Raw genomic sequence first — 8542 nt, 5'->3', positions numbered from 1 at the left:
ATAAAGGATTATTTAGTATACTAAACAAATAAAAATAAATAATTAGCGATTATTAAAAATTAATTTTATATAATTAAGAATTGCTAAAGAATTAGAAATTAATTATTTAATTTAACGAAAGGTTAATATTCTCTTAATCTCCTATCTTATTTCCTTATATTCAATCTCCTTCTTTTTCTATTTTTTTCCTATATTAACTATCTAAGTTTATTCAATTTAGAAAATACTTCCTTATTCCTATATATTTTAAAAATTTTTGAAAAAAATTACTACTGAAAACTAATGTATATATTCCTATATACTACCCTAAATTAAATCTTCCCTTTGAATTTACAATAAATCCCCTAAGCAAACTCACCTTTATATATATATATATATATAATTAGTACCTTCCTTTATTATTTTTATTGCCCCTATATCCTCTTTTACTTTTCGCAATTAAATATTTTTTTCTAACGCCTTTAGTAAGGAAATAGTTATTTATTCTCTAAATAATATTATCCTAAATCGTTCTAATAAATTATAAAGGTCCTTGCAATCTTGAACGAATATTTAAATTAAATTTTTCTTTAAATTCCGTTGTAATTTGGGAAGGGTTATTAGGATTATATTTAGGAAGGTTATCTAAATTGCGCTCTATGCAACGAATAGGGTAAATTAAAGAATTTACTATAAATTTATAGGAATTAAAATTAAGTAGTACTATTATTTATAACTAATTAACTACTAGGCTTTAGTTAGTAATAGGAATTTCTCTAGCTAAGTAAAAGCTCTTAGATTTAAATGCTAGGGATAATCCTTATTATGATATAAGTATAGGATTTAATAATATACGTTTATATTGAGAAGAATTAGAGGGAATAAACGGGTTCGAAGGTTTCCTAAAATTTAAAGGGATTAGTAACTAATTAATCCTCTTTACTTAAATAAATATCTATACTAAATTTATAGGTAATCCTAAGGCACTTAGTAGGTTAATACTTCTTAGAACCGATAGAACTCTATTTTTTAATAATAGTTTAAGAATTCCTATATTTCTAGGCGGAAGAGGAGTTCGTAATTATATATAATTTATTAGAATATTAATAAAAAGAGCCCTAATTTCCCTAGGAGGGTTGGATATAGCTAGTATCAAACTATAGCACATTTAATTATTAACAATCAATTAAATAAAGGCACTTCGTTTCTTAATTGAATAAAAATTGAGAAGTAACGATACTACTAGATAAGACGAAGTTGGAGTAGAGGCCGGCTAATTTATTATCTTTAAATTCTAAGAATAAGTTATAATTTATTAAGGTAGAATTAGGGTTGGAGTCAAATTTTAGGAAGAATTTAGGGGTCATATTGTTTAAGGAAGAAGTTAATCTTCTAACCTCTCTTCGTTATATTATAGAAATAAGAAAGGAAGAATTGGACAATAAAGAATTAAATAATAAAGAATTTTCGCTATTATTTTCTTTAATAGGTTTGGTTAATATATATTAGAATAGAGGAAGGTTAATTATAGCATTAGGGCTATTATATAATTAGTAACGAAGAAAGATCTCTATACCTTCGAACCTTTATAGTCAATTCTCTTTAATTTAGGTAATATAATCCTTGGGCTATACAAGACGCCAGGGCTTTTCTCTAGTACCGTACATACGTTTACTTTATTAGGAAAGGATATTATTAGATCTACTATCGACTATAAATAATACTTCCCCTAAAGGATTTTTAGGTAGACCTTTAGGTTACTATTATTTTATTCGTAAGGTATTATAAATTATTCTCTAATATTATTATACTATAATATTCTTTCTCTATTTTTATTTGAATACTATATATTCCTTTAATATTGTACTTTACTTCTAAATTTTAAATATAAGTATTTAAAAGTTTAGATTATATTCTACTAGTTTTATTCGTACAGCTTCCACCACTATTAATTTACAAATCTAGTCGGATTTTTGGGTAATGAAGTCGATTTAACGAATAAAAAGACCTAGGTTAGACTTTATTACCCTCTAAACGTTAAATCTTTAAAATAATAAAACTAAGGTTAACTTTATATTCTTTAATATAGAACTATATAGATTAGAATTATAGTAATCCTATTAGCTTATTAATTAATTAAAGATAATTATTAAGAAATATATATTTTATAAGTATATAGGGATTATCCAAAACTTTTTTTCCTTTATAGGTGATTTAATATCACTTAAATTAATTGTATATTTTAGAATTTTATTAATATTATTTAATTGAGTATACTTATTCAATATAAAGATTATTCTTAATCCCTTTCTAATTACCTATAAAAGTAGGGTAACTAGATTATTAGTATAGGTAAAGGTATATTTATCGATATTGTACTAAAGATTGGCTAGATGTACCGTAAATTGTTTCTAATTATAAAACTTATTTTTATTTAGTAGGAAGGCGCTTACCTAATTAAGTTATAATTTAGAGCGGAAGAATTTACCGAATAGCTCGTTAGTATCTAGTTCATTATAAGGTAGGCTGAGATTAAAGCGCTAATTTAGTTAAGTATTATTTAGCCGGGGATAGTTGAGAAGTGTATATTTATTTTTTAATTTCGAATTTTAAGGAGGGCTAAAATATACTTTATAAACCTTATATTTATTATTATACTTTAGTATCTAATTATATAATTAATTTATTTTTATAATATTCAACTATTTATTAATTATTTTTAATAAACTAGGGAAGGGTCCCTAATAGTCCTAAACGTACTAATTAGTAAAGTTTTAGAATACGGTTTTTAATAGTTCGGGCGTAGTATTAATATTTAATTAAAATATTCAATTAATAATATTCTAATTGAGTATTATTCTAAAAGTTTCTTAAATCTATTTAAATCGGAAGTTTAACGATAGCGTAATTACCTGCTTGTTAAACTAATTGAAGATTAGTATTCTACTATACCCTCGTAAAAATTGAAGGCTATAAGTAAGAATAGGCTGCTAGGGTTATCTATCGTTAGTATTACTAAATCTTATTACCTTAATTAGGTTTAAAGTAATTTAAAGCTTTTTACCTTCAACCTTATCGGATCTACCTACATTATTATTACTTAAGGTAGCCTAAGCTTTATTGTAGGAAGAAATATAATTATTAGAAAATATATTAATAAAGTAATATTACGAATAATTAATTTATAAGCATTAGAGGAAGAAAAAATTAAAGTTAATATTTAATATTTTAAAACGTATTGAACTATGTGTAGTAAAAGAGTTAACAATGTAGGTCGTATTGGATTAGGGTTGCTTTAATAGAGAAGAAAAAGTTCTAGAAGTTTTTTAGGCTTTTTAATATTATTGTTGTAGGGAGAAGAAAAAGAAAGTAAGGAAAAGGCTAGGGGAAGAGGGTATTATATAAACAATTTATAAATTATCCAACTATTGAATTCAAATATTAGAAATATCCTTTTGAAACTACTATTCGCCTAATTAGTAGTACAATACTTAACTTTATAGTATTTACCTTTAATATAATCGATTTATCCTTTTTTTTAAAGCGAGTATTTAAACGGTAAAAATAATAAATTACAAAAGTTTAAAGTAGTAAAAATTTTTTATTTCTTCTTTTTCCGGCGGTTATAGTAACATTAATAACTACTTAGAACGGTGAATTTTCTTTAAATAATTACCTTCTCCTAAAATAGTAAATAATAAATTAGGTATCAATAATAATCTATTATTAGGGTATAAGAATTTACTTCCTTCAGTCGGATTTTTCTTCTTACCTCCTTCTTTTTCTAATTAATTCTTTATTATTCTATTAATTTTCTTTTTTCTATATTAAATACCTACTATTAAAATATCTATTTATAGCTCCAACTAACTTCAAAGACATACAAATCCTATACAACTTCTTCCTCCCGCTATTATCAATTAATTAGTTAATATTCGTTAAAACGCCCACAAGAATAATATTCATCGGCCGCAATATAATAATATTTTTAGGCTAGTTTATCCCTATTCTATTTCTTACCAAATTCAATACAATAACTACCCTAAAATTTATAAATTTCTCTATTTACGAATCTAGTAATGGATTGGGCTAGGATTTTTGCTTATAGACGCTATTTAAAGAGTTTATACACTAATAGAAGGTATAAAATTAACTATTATTTATTTAAAAATTTATATTATATTCTACCCTCTTAAAGCATTATATTTCATTTTTTTATAGGGATTCCCTAACCATTAGGAAGCGTTCTTATAAATATTTAATAGTTTTGGGGCTAAGGGATAACTTTTAAATTAGGTTAAATAAATAATAATTTCTCCTAATATAGTATTAAATTTAGTTTGGGTCGACATTAAAGGTAGTTAACCTTTTAGTTACTATATTTATTATATAGTTTAACGAAATAAATAGCTAAAGGCGCTAATTATTTAAATTTTTAGTAAAAAATACGTATTTCTATTTATTTAATTAATTTTCTACTAATTTTCTTCTTTAGATACTAGTAATTCACTATAATATAACTATTACATTTCAATATACTAAAAAGAATATATATTAATATTTTGCAGTACTTCTAATAAATTTGAATAAATTATAGTTATAAGTCTTTTTACAGAATATTATTCATTTCTATTATTTAATTTTAAGGATAATATTTATAATAATTATATATAATATTATAAAATAATTAAAGAGTATACTATAAATTTTATTTCTTTAGAATTTATTTTTAAAGTAGGTAATTTTAGTAAATTTAAAGTTAGATAATATAATAATCGGGAGGTTTGGATTATAGTTAATATTCTTCCTTTACAGTTTTGTATTAGACTATTCTTTGGGGGTGAGATTGGGTTTTGGGTTGAATATCTTCAATAAGAAAGGGAATTACATATTAGAGGTCTAGAGTTGGATTCTTCTAGTATATAAAGGTCGACGCAATATTCTGGGACGGGAATTCTAATGTAGGAAATACATAAAAAAAATTTTTCTCTAGGGGTAGTAGGGGCAGTCATTTTAAACGTCTTCAAACGTCTTAATTTTTTTAATTTTTTATATATTATTAATTAGGAATGAAGTAAATTTAATAATATATAAGGAAATAGTAAGTAAAATCTATAGGGAATATTTTTTAGTATTATAATAATGTGTAATCCTTTTTATCTTTCTCTTCCTTTTGAAAGGAATAATAATATTTACTCGGTTTCTTTCGTACGAAATAGTAAATTAATTAAAATTCTTTACTTCCTAGCTTATATATCGGTTTCTAATCTTTAGGCTTCCCCTTAGGCAAAATAATTTTAAATTTCCTATTATTCTATTGTATTATTTAATGTGTTTTCCTCTTATTATTTTATTTAATTATATAATTTATAGTTTTTTTAGTAGTGTTTTTGTTAATTACGGGTTCCTCTAGGGTTTCTTTCGGGTATAATAAAGGAAGCGTCTCTTATTTAATTATATTATAATCTAGTTCTAATTATATATTATTATATAAAAAGTACTTTTTAATTTTCTTAGCCGGGTAAAGGTTTATAATATTAATACCGTCTAAGGTTTTTAAAAGGTATTTATATTTGGAAATAATCTTTCTAATACGAAACAAGCTAAATTAACAATAAGTAAGTTTTCGGATTAAACTTATATCGATTCGTCGAATATAATTATAAATTAATATTAAATCTTTTATTCGTAGTTTAGTAATATCGGGTTTAATTTTTCTTTTATTTATTATATTATAGTATTCTACAACCTTCTATTATATTATAGAAATTCGTTCGGCTACAAAGGTAAATTTATATTTACTATTCTAAAATAAATAGGTTTTAATAAGTATTAAATCGAGCCGGGCTTTTAATAATTTATTATTCTATATATTACCCTATTATATAATTTTCTAGGAAGGTAAATTAAATTTAATCAGTAAAATAGGATTATATTTATAACTAAGATAAAAGGGAGTAAAACTATAGCTTCCCTAAATTATAATCTAATTTATAAATAGGATATAGGGCAACTAGGGTTTCTAATTAAATCCTATACTATTTATAATCTTTATTAGTATTATAGTAATTAGGAAATATCTAATTTTATTTACCCTATTTATTTTAGAATTGTAGGGTAAAATCTTAATAAAAGGAATATTAAATTTCCTTAATAATTCTTTATAATCTTTACAGAATTCCAATCCACCATTAACAACGATTAATAAGGGAAGGCCCTATTAATAAATAATCTATACCTTAATAAAACGAACAATATATTTCAAATTTACTATAGGGAGGATATTTATTTTAATATAATTAGTAAAATTATTTCGTATTTTAATAATCCTTATTCTTTTTCTGTTTTTGCTTAATATATATTAAATATTTAATATTTAAACACAAAATAGTTATAGTAACGGATTAGTATATTAAAAGGTATTAATAAACTATTTAGAATTTTATTTCTAATAATCTAAATAGGACCTAATACGGTTTTCTACATAGGAATAAATACCTTTCTATTAGTAGAAGTTAGTAATACGATAATAAATTATTTCTTTTCCTTTATAACTAATTTTATTATAATATTTACAAAAAACAATATTATAATTAATATCGTTATTTATAAATCTATATAGCGCCTAATCAATATATATAAATTATAATTATAGGGCTCCTTCTTAGAAGAAGAACTTTAAAACCTTTATTTTAAAGTATTATTATTCCTATTCAATAATTAAATTAGTAGGTAATTCTAATATTTAAAGGTATTTAATAATCCTTTAGGAATTATAAGTCTAACGACCCTTTAAAGGTTCTTAAATTTTCTTCCTTTAATTTAGTATTCTATTTAATTTAATTATATAAATTTATTAATCTATATAATTATCGATATCTTCTTTATTAGCCTTATCCTATTAATTTATTATCGAAGGAGGTATATAGGAAAGGCTATTAGTAACGATATTCTTTTTCCTAGGAATATGTTTAACTTCGAAGTTAAATAGTCGGATCCAAGCAATCTAGCGTATAATTATTATTATTAGGATATTAAACGCTATACTATTTAATTAATACACTATAACTTACGTATTAATTTCAATAATAAAGTAGACACCGAATAAATAGCGCTTTAGCCGCTTTAAAGCATAAAACAGCCTTCGAAATTCTCACTTAGTAGCATTATATCTTTTTTCGGCATTTAACCAAATGCCACTTTCAAATCGATAAGGGTAGCATCGGCTATTTAAGCCAATTTATTTAAGGACCACTCCCCAGCCGATTAGTAATGTATCTACTATAAGGAAAATCTCGCTATGGCAAATATTATTATAAATAATAAATATAAAATAAGGAATAGATAAAACTTTATATTATAAATATTTTAAAGTAAATTACTTATTTTTAATTTATTACTATCTAGTATTTTTTTTAAGTAGGGCGTATAGGGGTTAAGTAATAGTATTAAAATCCTTAATTTAAATTCGGTAATACCCAATAATCCCTAGGAAGGCTCTTAACTATTAGAATTCTTTACCCTTCTATTTAGTAAATTTATAATCCTCCTATTAAAGGATTCTAAATATTTTAAAGGAAGAAGGTCGTTAACCGTTCTTTAAATAGAAGTATCCTACGAATTTAATTTCCAATTAATACTATTTAGATTTTCCAGTTATAATAATATAGTTACTAAATTCGATATTAATTAAAACCTTATTAATATTTACTAAATAATTAAAAATATATTTTCGTATTCTAAGTCTAACTTCAAATCCATTATAATTTATAATTATTAATTTAATATAAATATTATTTAAATAAGGCCAATAAATAATTGGAATTAGATTATATAGTACCCTAATTATTACTTTTAAGAATTGAATAATAGAGTTCGTTCTTCCTTAAAGTAGTATAGTTATTTTCTTTATTCCTATTATATTCTAGAAGGTAATTATATCCTTACTCTTTTTATTAAGAGGGATTTAGTTATAGTTAGAAAAGAGGTCGAGGAAGGAAAGTATTTTAAATCCTCCGAATTTTTTACTAAATTCTTTATAATTAGGAGGAATATTAGAATTCTATAAAGTAATAGTATTAATCCATTAAGTATTATTAATTAATCGAAGGCTACTATTTTTCTTAGAGATTAAGAACTAATTATTCTAATAGATAATATAACTATCTTCCAATATTCTTCGCTAAACTCAATCTTTCAATAATTCATAAACTTTCTAATAGTTAGCCTTTAATATTAGAATTAATTTATATTACTATACCGAATATAGAATTATCCTAATTTCTTAGGGGGGAAAAACATCGGATTCAATTTTCCCTACATAGCTAAAATCCCAAGTAAGAATTACTTTACAATTATAAAGAATATAAATAAATATTTTTTATTCCTTCTTAATTAAATTATTGTATAAATCGTTAAATATAGTTTAAAGGCGTTCGAGGGTTAGCCGTTCTCCTTTAAATATTTTCGAAAAATATAATATAATAACTTTATCTTATAATAACAAATGAATCTTTTTTCATTATTCTAATTTATTTTTTAAAGCTATAAAATACTACAACTT

The sequence above is a fragment of the Neurospora hispaniola genome (genome assembly GCF_033458365.1).
Source record: "Neurospora hispaniola strain FGSC 10403 chromosome Unknown B0T23scaffold_4, whole genome shotgun sequence".
NCBI lineage: Eukaryota > Fungi > Ascomycota > Sordariomycetes > Sordariales > Sordariaceae > Neurospora > Neurospora hispaniola.
This window is presented reverse-complemented; position numbering follows the sequence as displayed.